Source organism: Platalea leucorodia, assembly GCF_965183815.1.
Source record: "Platalea leucorodia genome assembly, chromosome: Z".
Taxonomy (NCBI): domain Eukaryota; kingdom Metazoa; phylum Chordata; class Aves; order Pelecaniformes; family Threskiornithidae; genus Platalea; species Platalea leucorodia.
Genome location: NC_138858.1, coordinates 79,181,288 through 79,199,021, shown reverse-complemented (window position 1 = coordinate 79,199,021; position 17,734 = coordinate 79,181,288).

Below are 17,734 nucleotides of genomic sequence, written 5' to 3'. Positions count from 1 at the left end.
ATTATTAAGCCTTGAGCATTTTGTTGTAATGTGAGATAAAACCTGGAGAGTGCACAGATGGCATCAGTGCTGCGCATTGTGTGTCTCCTGTACCTGTCCAGTCCAGTGTTACTTCCTTCTCTTTACACACATAGTTCGTTTCACCTGATGTTTTCATCTCCTTTCATTTCTTTGATTAATGAAGAGCATGTGTGCTCTGTGTTAAGGCAAAAAAAGCTTGATTCCAAGTTTATTTCAAATTTATAAGGAGTCAATCCTGTAGAAAATCAATGAAGCAAAAGGAATGGTGAAAGAAAAAGGGAAAAACGGTAAAAACGCATAAGGAGAAGAACTAATATTTTGAAGCCTCATTCTTTTGTCTTAGAAAAACTATATTTTCACAAGTGCAATGAATAATCCCCAACAGGGACTTTGGAACTGGTACTTAATTTGTGTTGTCAGAGGTGTTACAGATACCAGAAATGATGCTTTAACAAGTTTGACTTCATTTCCTCTCCTTTTTAAATCCCATTTTCACTGACAGGCACATAGCAGTGGCCATCAGTAATGCTGGTAGTGCCCCAATTATTATTTTTTCCTCTCCCGGTATGAATCTGAGCCCACACCACAAACAGAGTCTGGAGCAAGCTGTTTGGTACTCAGCCACCTCCTTGGCTTTCTCAGCATGGGAGCCAGGACGAAAGTGACTTTGCTGCTGGCAGCTCAGAGGAGCTCCTTGGTGTTGGCTGCTTTGCAAGGAGGAGGGGTTGCTTCCAGCTGATCCACAGCAGTGGGTAATTTCTCTGTTGGCTTTGTAGAGATTGAGCCCGAGTGTGACAGTTGAGTTAATGGAGATACAGCAGGGGACATACTGCTATGGGTAGTGAGACTGTTTGTCAGAGAAAAACAGGTCCCTCTCAGTCTTCCCAGAAACAATAAGCTTCCACCTGGAGACAAAAATCTAAAATGAGGTGTCAAGCACATCTAGTCTACCCCAAAGCAGCCAGTCTTACAAACTATTTTTATTCCTTGTCCCAGTTATGCTTTGTCCTTGCTCAAAAAAAGCTTCAAAACTTTCTTTTTTCCTCTATCTATCAGAATGAAACCCAAAAAATTGCCTTTTAACATTTCCAGCACCGGCTTTCTTTTTCTAGAGGTAGAGAGCAATTTTAAGAAGTATCTAGTGGTGATGCATCTTTCCAGAAAGGTCATTCAAGTGCAATTCCTGTTTTAAAATCAAAATCGTTACACCCCCACCCCCCCCAACACACACACACACACACACACACACACACACACACACTGCTTATTGGCTAAAAGCATGTGGCTTTGTGCATATCTACAAATGGTAATATCCTGGCAAATGGTATGGAGAGATGAAATAATATCAGGATTGAATTTAGAATCTGGAGCAAACTAGCAAATTGTCTCTTCATTATTTGTTCCAGGCCACTTCGCAGACAAAGAGTAATGACCTAAATTGACAGGGAGAGATTTTTCACTAATTGGAGTAAAATTCTACCTACGAAGAAAAAACAAAATATTCTAAACAATCTGACCATTAAATTAATGGATATAGAACAAGTAGACTTGAATATAACATTTCAGGTAAAGGTTGAATTGCTCCAATACAAGCTTTTGAAGTATCAAGTTTAATAATTTATGTCTATACTTTCTGAACACAACATTCAGACAACTTCCGAATCATCGGCTTCGGTGGAGTCAGGATCTGAAAGATCTTGAATAGCCTTGCCAATATGGGATTCGTTTTAGGTGGTTAAGCCAGATAGATACAAAGTAAATGAGTGATAACACACAAAAAGATCAAGACTCAGTAAAACCCCAAAATAGCCAAAGGGAGGTGGAGACGTTGAGCAACAAAGGTCAACATCGTGGAAGCAATCCAATAAGTCAAACTTCAGTAGGAAGGAATACACGTTCAGTTTAGGTGCTTTGTCCTTATTTTGATGGAGTCTTGTCCAGTTGCAAGATCTTTGTTAGACAGAGTTTACCTGTGGGTGTTAAGCTGGGACCTGTTTATCTAGTGGTAGCAATCTGCTGGTGATTACCCTGGGGGGCTTCCTTTCCCATTCTACGTTGGGCCAAGTCCAAAGGGACAGTGAATCTGCAGTTATACAAGGGTGACTTAAGTCACGAAAATTCATTTCTAAAGTGTTGGAAAAGTCTGGTTTGGGGAAAAAGAAGGATTTAAAAAGTCATCTAGGATTTTCATTACTGCAGATCATTTGGTTTGGGATGTTCTTCCCTCTAGAAAAACAGTAATTACTGGATGATGAGGAAGTCCAGTGAGTTTCAGCTCTTGATAACTGGCTGAGTTACCACAGAAGTCTGTGTTCACAGCAAAACTTAGAGATCCCAGCCAAGATCAAGATAGCACCTACTGAGAAGCTGTACAAAGAGGGACCAGTTGAATCTTTGGGGACATAAAATCAAGCTCCTTCATTTGACTGAGTCACTTTCTTAGATTTATGCCTAAATAAAAGAACCTGAGCCTAAACCAGAAAGCATCTTAACCAAGTATCAGGTCAGCCCTGAAGTGGTCAGGCAGTTGGACTAGATGATCATTGTAGGTCCCTTCCAGCTGAAAATATTCTGTTCTATTTTATTCTATACATCTTTTAAAACATAATTCCTTCTTGAATGAGGGAGGCTTTCTAAATATTTTTTCATAGTTTATTTTGTTTTGGTTTTGGTTTACACTGGGAAATGTATGTGTACTTACTTAAACAGGAGTCTTATAGCAGAAAATACAGGTCTTTTTCAGGGGCTGGGTTTTTTCCCTGCTCTGTAAGCTTTTTTTTTTTTTTTTTCAGAAACTTAATCACATCTTTGGTCTGGTTATCATAAGTTAGTGTATGCTAAATAGGGGAATGTGTGAAATGCTGAACCTGACTGAATATTATTGAATATGACTGAATACTATGGTATATTACTGAATGTAATATACCTTTTCTCTCTATTTCACTGCTCTATTCAGTTGGGGTGCTCTTTTAGTCCAGCAATATGAAACGACAGCAGCGTGTGTTAGGAAGCCCATTATCAACTTGCCTAACATTGCCATGCTTCAATCACTCATCTGTCATCTCAGCAGCCGAATGTTAATGTGACATCTGTTATACCTAATTCCAATCGCTATCCAGAATCTCTCTGCACACAAACAATTTATCCTGCTTACAATATCGGTTTCCCTGAGAATATGCCATTTCTGTGAACATAATGAATTTATTTATTAGGAGGAAAAACATTGAAGGGGTAAGGGTAACACCCTTACAGGCTTCCAGCCAGCATTTGGAACATCTAAGGCCATTTTCCCATGTGTTTATCTAAATAATTCCCCCAAATATTCAGTGAGGTTCCTGACTGAAGCTCTAAGGATGAGCTTTGATGGGTTTCTAAATCAGCATTAAACAGATGGAATTACAGTTATGTCTTAGTAATGTTTTAGATTGCAATCTCTTATTATAGCAAAAAAATTACCCGTGGTCACTGGGGAGCCAGCCATTCCACTTTGCCTGATTTTCCTCATTACATCTTATAATTAAGACGATAGGTTCTGGTAGAATATTTCATCGCCTGCCTTTCAAGCTGAGGTTCTTCCTAAACTGTATTAGTGCCACATAAATTCATGCACCACCTTTTTGCATAAATACGCAAAGACTGTTGGCCCAGTTAGGCAGCATGCCAAAACTGGAGGAGTCTATAAGCATACCTACACTTAGTTTTTTTCTACTCATATATCAAAAAAGAGAGAGATGTTGTTTCAAACTTCAGATTTTGTCTTCTTTTTTATTCCTTCTTTATCCCATTGAAAATGAGTGAGGGGATGGCACCAAATATATTTTCTGGTAAAGCATGACAGTATTTTCCCTAAATGTGTTTTGACTCAGTTACAGTACACTGAAAACGTTCAGTACAGTGAGCTACAGAAACCGTCACAGGATGGACTTTTCACCATAGTTTTTGTTGTTTTCCCTCCGAGTCCATGAAAACTTCACAGCTGGTAAAGATCCGGATTCCATGGTCCGTGTGCTGCAGAGGCAGAAACACACCAGAATGTGTGCTGGAGAGGCAGAAACACACTGTATTTGAGATACCCCAACTGCTGTGCAGACCATGGTGGATATAACTGACAGTGGGTATTTTAATTTGGGGGCAGGATGAGAGTTAACGGTTGCCGGTTCGAGGAAACAAGTTGAGGAAAAATCTTCAATGGCAGCATTTTCAAAGCCAGGAGCAAGTCTAATTAGCATGGGACAATTCGAGACACAAAAAATTAGCGTACCCGAGGCAGAAAATCTCTTTCTGACCATGCAAACTACTTCCCCCACTGCCAGACTGTCTGCCTCTGACAATCATCATCACTGCTTGACCACGCTGTGGCTAAGAACAAATGTTGGTAAGCGCTGAAACTTAAGAAATCATTCTTCTCTGTTGGTCGCCTGCATTTTATTGGTGAAATAAACAGGGGTCTTTTTTTCTTTCAGTGTTGTTTATCATCAAATAAATAAGCAAAACTCTGCCTGTACCTGTCAAAAAACTTAAACAAACTTAAAAAGGTAGCACGGTAAGGTTTTAATTACTTTTATCATGTTCGTATGAAATATGTAAAATGTTATGATGATATGTTAAATGTAGGTCATGTTGTTTCAATTTAACTTTAAAAAATTCTTATGCAATAATTCAAAGCTATTGAAGGAAGTGGTGTGATTTTTTTCCCATTTTAAAACTGTCGTTCCAGGTGAGGTATTTCTGCAGAGTGGTTTTTTTTTAGTTTCAACTCGTCTACATTTTTAAAGTACTACTCCATCAAAACCAAATTACAGATTCTATTAAATATATCTGTCCCCTCAGAAGAGTGCACAGAAAAAAAATGTTTATATTAAATTGGTAAACTCTTCCAATGCTTCCTTATTTACATATCTTACAGTGTTTTTTCAGCCAGATAGAATAAGCAATATATTGCTTACCACATTGTGAAATTTTGTTCACTAATAATACAGGGTGTGTGAAATTGTTGTCTCTTTAAGGCCATGAGTACATGACCAATTAAATTCTTCTTCATTGACTTGAGTGAGATGAAGGCTTCCACCACGATTATTCACCTGTTTATATCACTTTTCCTCCAAGCAATAGTCAGTAAACCAAAATTCATTAAAGTTGTTTACTTTAATGAGCATTTAAGGACAAAGAAGAAGCTTTGTTCATCTATTCTGTGTTTAAATAGAGAGTAATGGAGTGATTTATTAAATAATCCCAGAGGTTAACCAGCTAACACATTTCTAAGTGTTACCTCTCCTTTGTACTTCTGATGTCTAATGCACTTCTAATGTCTAACTTCTAATGTACTTCTAATGTTCTAGTTTCAGCCTATTTCTTGTACCTTCAGTCAAATATGGCCTAACGCACAGCCTCTTGAAATAACTAGAAAGGCATTCCCTTCCTGGAGAAATTGCAGCACTGGGGACTGGAGATTTTTTCTGGAGTACGCTGCTAGAACCATGTTCAGCACATGCACTTTATCATGGAAAATGATTTAAGGTGACTCTAGGTATGGTTGTGTGTATTTTAATGGGTGTCATAAACGGCTTGTAGAATGGTACTCATATCACTCATGAAATGGTTGTAATTAGGCAAGGAACTGCACACCAGATATGGTTCTCCGGGGTCTGGGGAGAAGTAATGGGAGATAATGAATTATTAAGCAAGAGCTGAGGTCCACAGGTCTGCAAATACTGCAAGCCAGGCAGTTCTGAAGGGTCAGTGTTTAGGGTGAATTAATGTTAGCAATATTGCCCTGAATGCATTGTTTGCATTTTTCTGCTTTTACTGTGATTATTTGGATTTTCATCCAAAAAACAAAAAGGGGGGGGGGGGGGGGGAGGGGAGGGGACGGAGGAGGCCTAATCCCTCATGACTAAATCTATATTCTTTCCTTCATGAGAAAGAGGCAGTCATTCTAGCCTTAATGATCAATGGCATTTCTTTAATACAGATTGTTTCTGCTGCAGGCTGTGCATTCATTCAAGGACTTGTCATTTTGAACACACTTTTAATGCTAATCCTCATTTGCATGGTGAGGTGGTTTTAACTCAGATAGAGATGTGAAGCGTGGAATACAAATGCTTCCACAAATTGATTTTCTTTATTAGACTGTTTGCGTTTCAACAGCTCAAAGATAACTGTTGGTGCAGAGGATGCCAACTCAGCAAAATTCTGGCACAGATAACTAGGAAATGGAGGATGGGAGAGGGAGGGATTTCATGACTAGTCGAAGTCATTTATGGGTAGTAGCTCCTTTTCAAAAGCGATTTCTTTAAGCTCCGAAGTCACCAATTTTCAGGAAGCTAGAGGCTTCTTAAGGAATGGTGTCTTCTTGCATTTTGAACGCTGGTGACGTCTCCTTGTTCACTCTTGTTATATGATACAGAGCAGGAAAACACCTGAGGTTTCTTCCTAAACCCTAAATTCTCTTTCTTTTGCAGAAGTATAAGAGCAATTGTAATTTCGATCTGGGAGACAGCCAGAGAATCATTAAGAAGGTGCACCGTTTAGGTGGAAAAAGACCAGGCAGATTGTGAATTTGGCTGGCCGGTCAGCAGCATTACTGTGGCACATTTTAACAGGAAGGTAAGAACCAATTCATCTGGAAGCTTCAGCTGAGTGAGCATGTCCCATACAGGCAAAGTATTTAAAGGAAGATGTGGAACAACTTCAGAAACTCCATGACTTGGAGTTGGAGGTTGGAGGAAAGACCAAAAGAGTAAGGACTGTTTAATAGACAAAGCAATTGCCTGGGGGAGACATGAAAACATTCAAGTATTTAAAAGCCTGCTAAAAAGCAGAATGAAATGGGTTGTTCTGGAGTCCCACGTGAACAACAAGAAGCAGTAAGTTTCAAGTAGCAAGGGAGATTTCAGGTAGTTAAGACTTGAACAGTGGGATGAGTTAAAAACCGAGTAGACTGCAGACAGCACAGGATCTACAAGTGTTGAGGGCTCAAAAGGAACCCTCATTACGGAACTGTGTTTTCTGCTTAGCCATAGATGTCACAGACATTATGACTTTGTGAAATGCAAAGAATTGTTAAATGGGCTAGGAAATAGCTGAATCCTAACTGAACCTGCTGATACAATTTTTGTGCCTTTATATTCTGCCCTTTCTTCTTTCCTGGTTTCAGTTTTTGCACCAGAGGCAGTAAGAGGGAAGACTTCACCCCAGAGTCAGAGCTGCTGACTGTCAGTTTCAATCTGCATCTCCATGTTTGTTTGGCAGGGGTCTGTGTGTGCTCAGGCCAGCGCAGGCAGGTATAGTGCATTGGTGCTGGAAGAACCGTACCATAATTCAGTGTGGAAGGAGACAAGTGGAAATGGCCATTGAAGGGCTCTGACTGACCAAGCCCAACAGGGCTTTGGGACAGGCAAAAGTTGCTCCCTCGCTTATTTGGTAAAAGGTAGAAGGGATGGTGTTGAAAGGGTCAAGTACAGAACAGGGTGGCAACTTGCAGACCACATAATGTGCTAAAACTCTGAATTCTCATTCAGATCAGCTCTGTTGCAATGAGAATAGGAGGAGGTAGAATACAATTGCTTTTATGAAATGGCCTGACTTTATAAAGACAGAACGCTTGGCAGAATTTTTGCATCTGCACTTCAGTTTTATAGCTGAAACATTGCCGTTCTTGGAAGACACAGCAGTTCGTCATTCCTTTGTCTATAGCAGACTTCACTGCAACCTTTTTCCTCTTCCCTGTGCTGTTAACAAGAGCCAAACTTTAGGAAGAAGGACGCAGTGAAAATATTCCTTAATGTTCTCAGGTTTTGAAATGGAATAGAAGATTAACAAGTATCTACTGTTATTATCTTCTGTCTCTTTCCCTCCACGCTGTTGCTGTGAGTAACCTCTTGTAGTTGAAAATGTAATCTCAAGTCCTTTTTATTTTAAAATCAATAAAACCAATGCCTTGTTTGCAAAGGGGCACATCAACGCACTGCTTTGGTTAAATTGCTGTCTGTGTCTGCGCGTGGAGCAAGAAAACTTTAGTTTGGGACACAGCAGTTCTGGTTTATCGAGAATGACCTCCCAGGTAGCGCACCATGTCGGTGAATATTTTCCATGCAAAGTAGTAGGAGATGCTGTCTGGGAAAGGACAGGAGGATTAGGCACAAATTTCAGTGTGTCTAGCTCTGAGACAGCTGTACTCCCACTCTTAAACAGTACGAGGAAGAAAGTGTCTCTTGGATGTAGTCATAAGATTAGACCTGCCAAGGGAATGAGCATGTACTTGAGATTATTTTAAAGGTGCTTTCATACTGAATGCCCATTCAGGAAGGGAAACAAAGCTGCATTTGTCATAAATCTCCCTATGGAATTAAGTAGAGGGAAATGCAAACTCTGGCTGCCCTTTGGACAACAGAGAGAGTTCAGGTGAGAAAATCCCAAACAGGAGAAGTGGGTTCTGGGGAAGATGTAGGAAGCTGTGTTTGGAGGGAGAGAGCAATTTTCTGGGCAGGTGGGAGCTGAGCAGGAACCAGTGAATGGAGACGTGTTTCAAGGATGAGAAGTGGAAGTTCTACATTTGGTGGAGGGAATTCATGAGGAGGTGTTTGCAGCCTGAGTAGTTCTGCCAGTTTGGCTACCACAAATGGCCCATGGGACAAGAAAGCCTGTGACACTGCAGAGGCTGTCAGTTTGCTTCATTTAGCATATACCACCACACTCTGAGGGGGTACTTTACAGGGCTGGTGATGTTTGGACTGTGTGGTGGTGGTGTTGCTATTTTCCCCTTACAAGAGTGCTTATCCATATGCTGCTGTAGTTCTTTCCTAAGTGCATTTTATAAACAATGTGCAGACAAGGGGCATTTAACATCAAAGTTACGTATGTACAGGTCCTTCAGCCCTGCTGTTGTGAAGCTGCATTGTATTTTATAAACTGCCTGTGTGAGATTAATGCTGCAGTTCATGGCAAAAGGCAAGCTCCCAGGTTGCAGGAGAACAGCACTCCTAAGGCAATCCTCAGATCTTTCAGGTTTCTGCCTGTCTCCCTCCTGAAAACAGGTCCTACAGTTTTAAGGGGCAATGAATCTTCCAGACGATAAACTGCTATTTTTGAATACTTGTTACAGAGCAGTCTAGAGATACGTCCCATGAGATCATCCAGGAGCAAGTAGCCTGTGCAGCTGTGAATGATGACTGCTGGAAACTGAAGTTGATAGAAAGCTGTACTACGTATGCCCAAAATTGAATCTGTTGTGGCAGTGACAAAAAGAATTGCTCAGCTGTATACACACCAGACCTAAGCAGTCAATGAATTAACTCTGCAATCTACAGCTTGGCAGATAAGAGTGAGAGTAAAAAGTTCATACACCTAGGAAGCACAGTATTTCTCAGGATTGTCCCCTCCAGGAAGCAAAGTGTACGTCTAAGCTGGCACTAGAGAGAGCACCCACTTCCCCAGAACAGGTCAACAAAGGAATAGCCGTTAGGCTTCTTCTCAGGTTTGCATTATGGGGGAAATATTTTTCATCCTTGATAGATCTGGCATGAACTGCTCTGACTGAGGGATCAGAATGGGGAAATTATTTTTCCTTCCTAGCACTTGATTTTTCACTGGAGTGCTCAGAAATCCCTGAGACTGAAGGAGCCTTGCTTCAGTCAATGACTGAACTCTGTCATGGGCCATCATTAATACGCCCATGCCAGAATGCTCCAAAAACACCTCCTGAAGGCCTCGTTGCCTCAGGTGCCACTGAAATTCAATGAGATCTTGCATTACTTTCCAGAGCAACAGAAGGTGGCCTCAAACGTATTGCAACAGCAGCACAAAGATGAATGTGAGAAATGGACAGGAAAATACAAAGCAAGATTTATGGAGGAAGGAAATTAGAGTGAAGGAAAAGGGAAGAACAATTCACAAGAGAAGGCATTAATAAAGAAATACAGGATCACTGTCATGTCAGAGGTGAGTCTGCCCAAGAATCTAGTCTTGGAATTAGGTTGAGTTTGGGGGTTAGAGCGGAGGTGGGTCTAACTGCTGCAGAGGTCTTTTCTTCCTCCATTTCACCTGAAGAGCTGACTAGCAAATCAAGCATATTTTTCATACTTGTTAATTAATTTACTCATTTGGACTTTTTCACAGGAATTGATAAGCAGAGACTCTCTAATCCCACTTCTATCAAGGGAAAAAAATGTCATCTTCAGTAGTCATCACATGTCTGAATGTTTAATTTCTGCTCTGACAGGCTTCCAAGAAAACTGGTTGAGCAATTTCCAGCTCAACATGTTTCCACAAAAGACTGGAGAAAATAAACACAATAGAGTGGGTTTCTCTTCCATGGAGAATGTTTACATATTCAAACATTCTTCCAAAAGCCAATGTCTCAGCTGAGAGTTGAGATACATTGCGACCCATAACATTTGAATGGTTCCTTGCAAGAGCTGTAATTTTGGTGCTCCATGCTTACATTTTCTTCTAGAAAACAGGTTTCTGGTTCAACTAAACTTTCACCAGTGTCTGAAGATCATCCTTTTGTCTTTAATGCAGGCAGCTGTGCCCCAGTATTCCTGACCATTATGTAGCTTACTGTCTTCCCATGAGAGAGACAAGAGAAAGAAAACTGATCTAATTGTGCCTTGAAAAGGGGTGAGAGGTACACACTTGTACTGAAAAACAAAACAAAACAAATCCTTTTCTGTTTTTTTTTTTTTTTTTTTTTTTAAAGTAAAGAAATTTTCTTACTTTTTGCCTGAGTGGACTCCGTGTCTTTCATAGTCCATATATTGTCAATGGGGCAACTTTCCTTTAAGCTCACACAGGACGTATAAAACACCTTGTTCTCACTGAGCTGAGAGAATGCCTTGGTTATGTTCATGGACAAACCTACCTCAGCATATCCTTTTTTTGTTGGGGAGCGGGTTGTTGCTGAATTACCATCTGAAAAACATACTCTCCATGAACAAACCAGCTTTAATGCTTACATCACTTGGAAAGGTTGACTGCAGAGGACTTAGCAGGGACAAGAGAATCCAAGGAAGGCACTTGCTCACCTGAGCTCTGTGTTATCACTGTGCAAGAGCTGTTCCCAGCAGAGCCATACTTAGGGAGATGCAGGTGGAGTAAATCTCCTCTTTGATCCATAGATCTCAAGGTTATTCATTAAATTAGTGTTGAGATATGTATTTAGCTGAGGACAGAAAGACCCTCCTCAGGTTAAACTGCCCCGCACAATTTTCAAATGCACTCTGCTCCCAAGTCAAATGTAGTTCTTTACAGAACAGCACAGCTGCTAGAGATTTGGAAGAAGGCTTCCTCACATCAAAAGGTCTCAACAAATTTTATTTTCTGCTTGGGCCTATCCTGAAGCTGACTGCACAGAAAATCATCCAGATGAGCCTCGCTTGAGTTTGTTTTCAGAACTTCAGAACTGTGAGATACGGAGGGGGATGGTGTACAGCTGTTCCCATCAGGGAGGTACTTCTGTTGAGTTTCACTTTCAGTTTCTAGATGGTTTATGGAACCACCAGGGTTTCTTCTTCCAAATGCTAGAAGGGAAGAAAGAGGCAGGCACACCTTCACTTCCCATTACTTGTTCAGCATGACGTGGCCTTGAGAGGAGAGAAGTGGAAGAAAAAGGTAAAGCCTAAACTCTCTTCAGGCAGTGGTAGAAAGGGCTTAGTTGTTTTCTTTTACTAGAGCACCAAATACCCGTGTCCACATACGTGTGAGCTCTTTGAGACAGATATAACACTTACAAGGACAGGAATCACTGATTTCTGGTCTCGTTTATCTCATTAAAAAGAAACTCACTGAAGAGAAGATAGCTTTGGGCTGGTACTTGTTTTTCTGACAGCAGCACAGGCTTGTGAATCACAAAACACCAGTACAAAAAAACCACAAGCAGCTCTGATAAAGTCCGGCCTGTACCCTTTGGGTCATGTTCAGCCTGTTAGGCTTCAAGGTTTCTGATGAGGTCTTATTAACTTAGGAAATGGTATTAAAAGGAGGGTATTTTTTGAAGCCCTGGGTAGGAGCAAGGGCATCCAAAAGGGCAGTGGTCTCTAGGGAAAACTGAGTGGGAACTAAATCTTCTATATGCTGCTGGACAATCCTCCCCTTTCCAAGTAGCTGTGGAAGAGAAGGGCAGGGTGAGGAGCAAAATAAATTCTTGATGGTTCTGAAGAGTTTATCAAGCCTGAAAGAGAGCATTTGGAGAAAAAAGAGGTTGGTGTGCTGGAAGATGCAGAGAAACTGAATGAACAGCATATGCAGAAAAAACAGATCTGGTGCTAAACTCAGATCTTCTTGTTTATGTCAGTGAAGCGTCTGGTAGAGGTAGAGTAGTCAAGGATGAAAAAGGTGATTGGAACTAGATCAAGAAGTGTAGTGATAATGAGAAAATACATTAATAGAAAGTTATTAAAACATGCAAAGCTTAGACAACTTAGATTCATCTCGTGTGTCTGTTAATCTTCTTAACCGCTAATGGGCCAAGTGTGCTAAAAAAAGGGACCTTGAGAGTCAAATTTACTGCTCTTGGAGCCAGGTAAAAATTCATAAATGTGGAAGAAAAAGAACTTAGGGACACTTTGCTATTGCTACGCCTAGGCCACCAATGTTTCTCTAAGATTGTTTCTGATGCCTCAACTCTCCAGCGCCTATGAGAAAAAAAGTTGGAAGCTATACAACCCTCACATTCAGATTGAGATTGCGTTGACTTCTGCAGGCATTAAACCAGTATCTTGATCTCTCTGCTCTTTCTCAGAAATGCAAATATCTCTGTTTGCCCTAATGACATTACATTAAACACTAGAAATCTGTTTTAAAAACAGAAAACAGGAGGCAAAAAAGAAAAAGGATTTAGAGACAGTTTCAAATTTGAGTGTGAAGAAAAACAAAGGCTTTGACTACGGCTTTGTGCAGCAAACTCCAGGAGGTATTCAATATGCTGAGGTCCCCTTCCTGCCCACCCGTCCAGAGCTGGATGTGTCTATAGCAGAGTGGAAACAAAGCATATACTTGCAGCTCATCCACCTCACTTCACAACCTGGTGCCTTTGCTCAAACTGACCCCTGCCAGCCTTAAACTGGAGTATCTCATTGACCTGGGGCATGGCAGTGGTATGTGCATACATGCCTTTCCTCGTGGAGGAGATAACCAGTGTCTACCATGGCAAAGGACGTGAGGGTCGGAAGCCTTGTATTGCTGGAGGTGGGTCCACCAGATTTCATCTGCAAGCAGTCTTGAGGTCTACAAGAAGATTTGTGTGCGAGAACCTTTCTGGTAGACTAGCTGATAGCTGTACGCCTGTCTACCGTGACTCCATATTTAACAGCGTGATCTCTTTCATCCTCCCAGAGGAGTGTTCTTGTGCTTACTGAAGGCTAAGCAGTAACACGAAATGTAACAGAGGTAGGACAGCTCTTTTCTGTAAGAGCAAAATGTTGACAACTTGCCTAGTAACAAAACTGCCTTGAAAGATGCTTATTGCCATCCACCCAGTGCACAAATTGGGAAGGATGTTTTGTCAGGAAATACAACGATCTTGCCATTATCTCAGCTGAAGCAAATGACTCTTTAGAGTCAGGTTATTAAATTCCAGGTTCTTCATCTGCAGAAACTGAGAATCTGGCTTTCTGGCTACTCTCAGTTATGGCCAGTGGAGGCAATGCTTCCTAATGCCCATTCTGCATTGTTGCACTGTAAATACCGAATTCTGTAAGGTGTTTAGGAACGTTAATGTCTTTAAGAAGATGAATGGAGCACCCCACTCCGTGGGACTACTTCTCCTTTAATTGTGGAATGTTGTGGTTAATAAGAACGCTGTGAAACTAGGTCTAATTCTCTTATGAATTCACTGTTTTCCTGTAAATACAGAGATTTCAGGGAGGATGATCGCCTATCAGGGAACAATGGGCCTGTGAATAAAGTGACTATTTCATTATCGCAGCACTTGGTAAAGGAGAACAGACGATCATATGCACTGAGAAGGTGAAAAACAACTGAATTGATTTGTGAGAAGCATGACTTAGTGAGCAACAGGAAGTGATAGGCGCAGGGTTGGAGACTTTATCATGTTGAACTGCGGGTATATGAAATGACTCTTGGAAAGAACCTGAACAGACAAAGAAAAGGGACCCTATGTAGAACAGAGCTTTTCTTTAATGTGACTCTTTGCCACGGATATTGGATTTGAAATCCACTGTAACTGAAGAGATAAAAATGAAAATTCCCGTCTGCAGTATTCAGATTACAGTGAGATTTAATTCAGAAATTGCAGGAAGCTATAGAGAGCATCTGTTGACAGATAGGACTGTCAGGCAGGACTACCAAGTGTCTGAAGAACAGATAAAATTGTTAGACTGAGGGCAGAATTCATGCAAAGTCAAAATAAACTTTTGCTCCTTTGACTGCAGAATAGTTGTTCTAATTTTAATTTTCTTCCAACCACAGAATCTATTCGAAATACATTGGTGAGCTGTCTGTCAGTAGGAGAAAAGATAGTTTCACTGAAAGTTTTCATTTGGAAAAATGCTTTGGAAGATTTGTTTTTTCCTGTCAATGCACTAAAGGGAGACTTGAAACAGAATTATGCTAAAGGCATTCCCTATAGCAGGACCAGAGCGTCATTGGTTCCTGCACAAAATTCAAATGACCAAGCAGTGGTCAAGATCATCAGTCAGGTGAACAAAACCAGATTAAGTACAGGTCATTGGTCTTAATGTTTCTGTGAGCAAAGGTTTGTGAACTAGTTGTTTATTGCTACCGGGTAAAATAAAGCTTGGTTTTGTCAGCTGTAAAAACACAGAACATGAACAATGGAGCATTAAGACATACAAATATTTGTCAGTAGTTCCTCAATGACCTGTAAGGATTTTTGCATGCAAGAGCTTTGAGATAGTGAGATTTCCTTGGTTGATTTCACATATTATTGGCAAAATGTGCAATTAAACATTAGTTTATATACAAACGTGTGCCACTAAATGCTTCATTGATGGTGTTGAGTTATCAGCTTTAGTGAGCAGGAATTTACCTCAAAGAGTTCACCTGTGTGCACTTACTTGTGCCAGCTTGAACCTGTTTAGTCTAAAAAATTGTAAAGTAAGGGGCAAAATGGAGCAGACTTCCTCTGAAGAGTCAATGTATATAATGGCCAGAGGTAATCTAAGTATCCCTTAGCAGAAAGAATATAAGGAACCTCCACTAAATAAAACAATGGTTGAATTGCTGCAATAATTGAAGGTACAGGTGCCCAATTATACATGGAGGTAAGCAGGCACTGGGATATACACATTGCAAGCGTGTCTCTATGCCAGCATCAAATTACATTTTGACGTAACCGTAAGTTGTAAAAAACAAGGAAAAAAAAAAAACCAAACCAACAAAACTTCAACCTTGATCTGCAGAGACAACTGCAAGCACTATTTTGCATTTCAGAAAATGTTTGTTTACTGCCTATCTGTAAAGAGGAAGGAAACAGAAATATTAGCAGGGCCAGACTCTCAGCAGGTGCTAATCCCTCAGAAGAGTAATTCTGATTTGGACCAGTTGAAGTTCTTCTTGATCGCAAGTCAGCAGATTAAAAATCACACCATGGAAGGCTCTTCTGTCATAGTGCATGAGGTTTGTAATAGGCATGATGTGCGGAACAGAAGTTGTCTCATGTTGACAATATCAAACCAGTGATCACAGAACATTTATTGGGCTTATAATGGAGAAATAATAGGTAATTACATTTCCATTTATTATAAACAATCAGGAATTCCATTCCATTACAAATAAATAAATAAACACATGGTTCGCACAGCCTTCCTTTTTCTATGCACCATTTTCTACTGCAATTATTAAATGAAAATTATATTGCATATGTTGCCAAATAATGTACTTAGGTATACACACATAGAGTAGGTAGAGTTTTATTAAGAACTGTTTAAGGAATGCAATAATTTCACATGGATTTTAAGAATTAAATGCACATTAAGATCCAAACCTAGTGCGATAAAATTATTAGCTTATTGTTATAATTATGCATAATTTATATCCTGTAGTAATGTTATGGACAATTATTTGTGGTTAATTATTATGTAGTCCTCTTTTAATATACACAGTTGTTTTAAGCAATATATTTTAGAGCTGTACCCTTTGTAAAGTTGCCAGTTCTCTTCATAAAATGTGTAGGTCTCTCTGTCCTCTCACAGTTCTGTGACTGCAAGACATCTGAGCTCTGGGTGTCTTTTGCCACACACCCTGGTCAGGGAACCTGTTGAGCTGAGGAGTCTTAAGAAAGCTTAAAGAACTTTCTTTTCAATCCCAGAGGACCTACCATGACTCCAGCTGTTGGCAAAGGCAACCAAGCCATAGCCTTCTCTTTTAGAGGAGGGAGTAAGTAAGTGATAAGCTTCAGTGGCAGAGGTTATTTACCAGTGTTTCACAGGTACACCATTTGCCCTGCTGTTTCATTTCAGCATAACAGTTAGCATGGTTCCTGTAGAACTTGTGAAAATTCCCCTGCTTTTCTTCCAAAAACCGTTTTTCTTCCCAGAGTGAAACTGAGGAGATCATGTTCAGCAGCAGAGACATCTCTGCACTTTCATGTGGTGGGGATGTAGCAGTTTCGGAAGCGAGCACCCTTGTCTCCGGCCTTTTGGGGAGGAGGGGGAGCAAGGTAGGCAGAAGAAAGTAAAATACCTGCAGAGCCTATGCACTGGCACACATTGATTTTGTGTCTGACACGTCACTGTGCTGGTCTGAGGGAGACACTGAGGGCTTGCAAGCTCAGCCCTTCTGAAGCAGAAATCCTTCAGGGCTGCTCCCCTGCGCTCATCATACATTTCTGCTTGTCACTAACTGCTTGATTTGGCTGATAATTGTGACGCTCACTCAGGGAAAGGAACTCTGAAATTGGAATTTAATCAAAATGCTTTGGTCCATTGCAGGGCTAGTAAGGAGGAGAATAATGGCAGGGTTCACCTGACTTTGCAGGAAATCATATTTGACCTTGGTTATTTATCGTCTCAGCATCTGTGGTTTTTTGCATATACGGAAACTGTTTTCTCCCTCTGTCTTGGGAAACGGGTGAAATGTTCAAGTCTACAGAACACACCTAAGTGTGAAGAGCAAATGTGAGAATTTTCTGGCTCCATTGAATGCAAACATAAGGACATTTTTTGAGAAAAAAATATTTGGAGTTTTGTTTTTTTAATTTTTTTCTTCTTTTCCTTTAAGGTAATCTCTGATTACTCCTACTGTGACATACTATAATTTGCTAATACATCTTCTTCCCTTCAGATTTGAAACGTAATATGTAAGATTAATTTAATAGGTCACCACTATGTGCAATTGTTTTTCCAGTTTCTGTCCTTCAGCAAGTAGACAGCAGGGATTTATGTTCAGGTTCCAGAGCTGATCAACCACCTGCAATGCAATTCTACAAGTCTGCTGGAATGCCTCTAAAATACAACATACTGACTTTAAAAATAAAACCTAACAACTTTTCACCTTTCAAATTGAGAAAAAAGATACTTTTTAGACTTACAGAATTATAAAATCAAGTGCGTGGGAAGGACCACTAGGAGACTTCCAGTCCAATCTGCTGCTCAGAGGGGCGCCAACCGGGTCAAGTTGCCCAGAGCTGCCTCCAGTTGAGTTTTGAATGTCCCCAGGGATGGAGATCCCACGGCCTCTCTCCAACCTTCTGTTCCCATGTTTGACTTCCCTCATTGTAATGTCTTTTTGTATC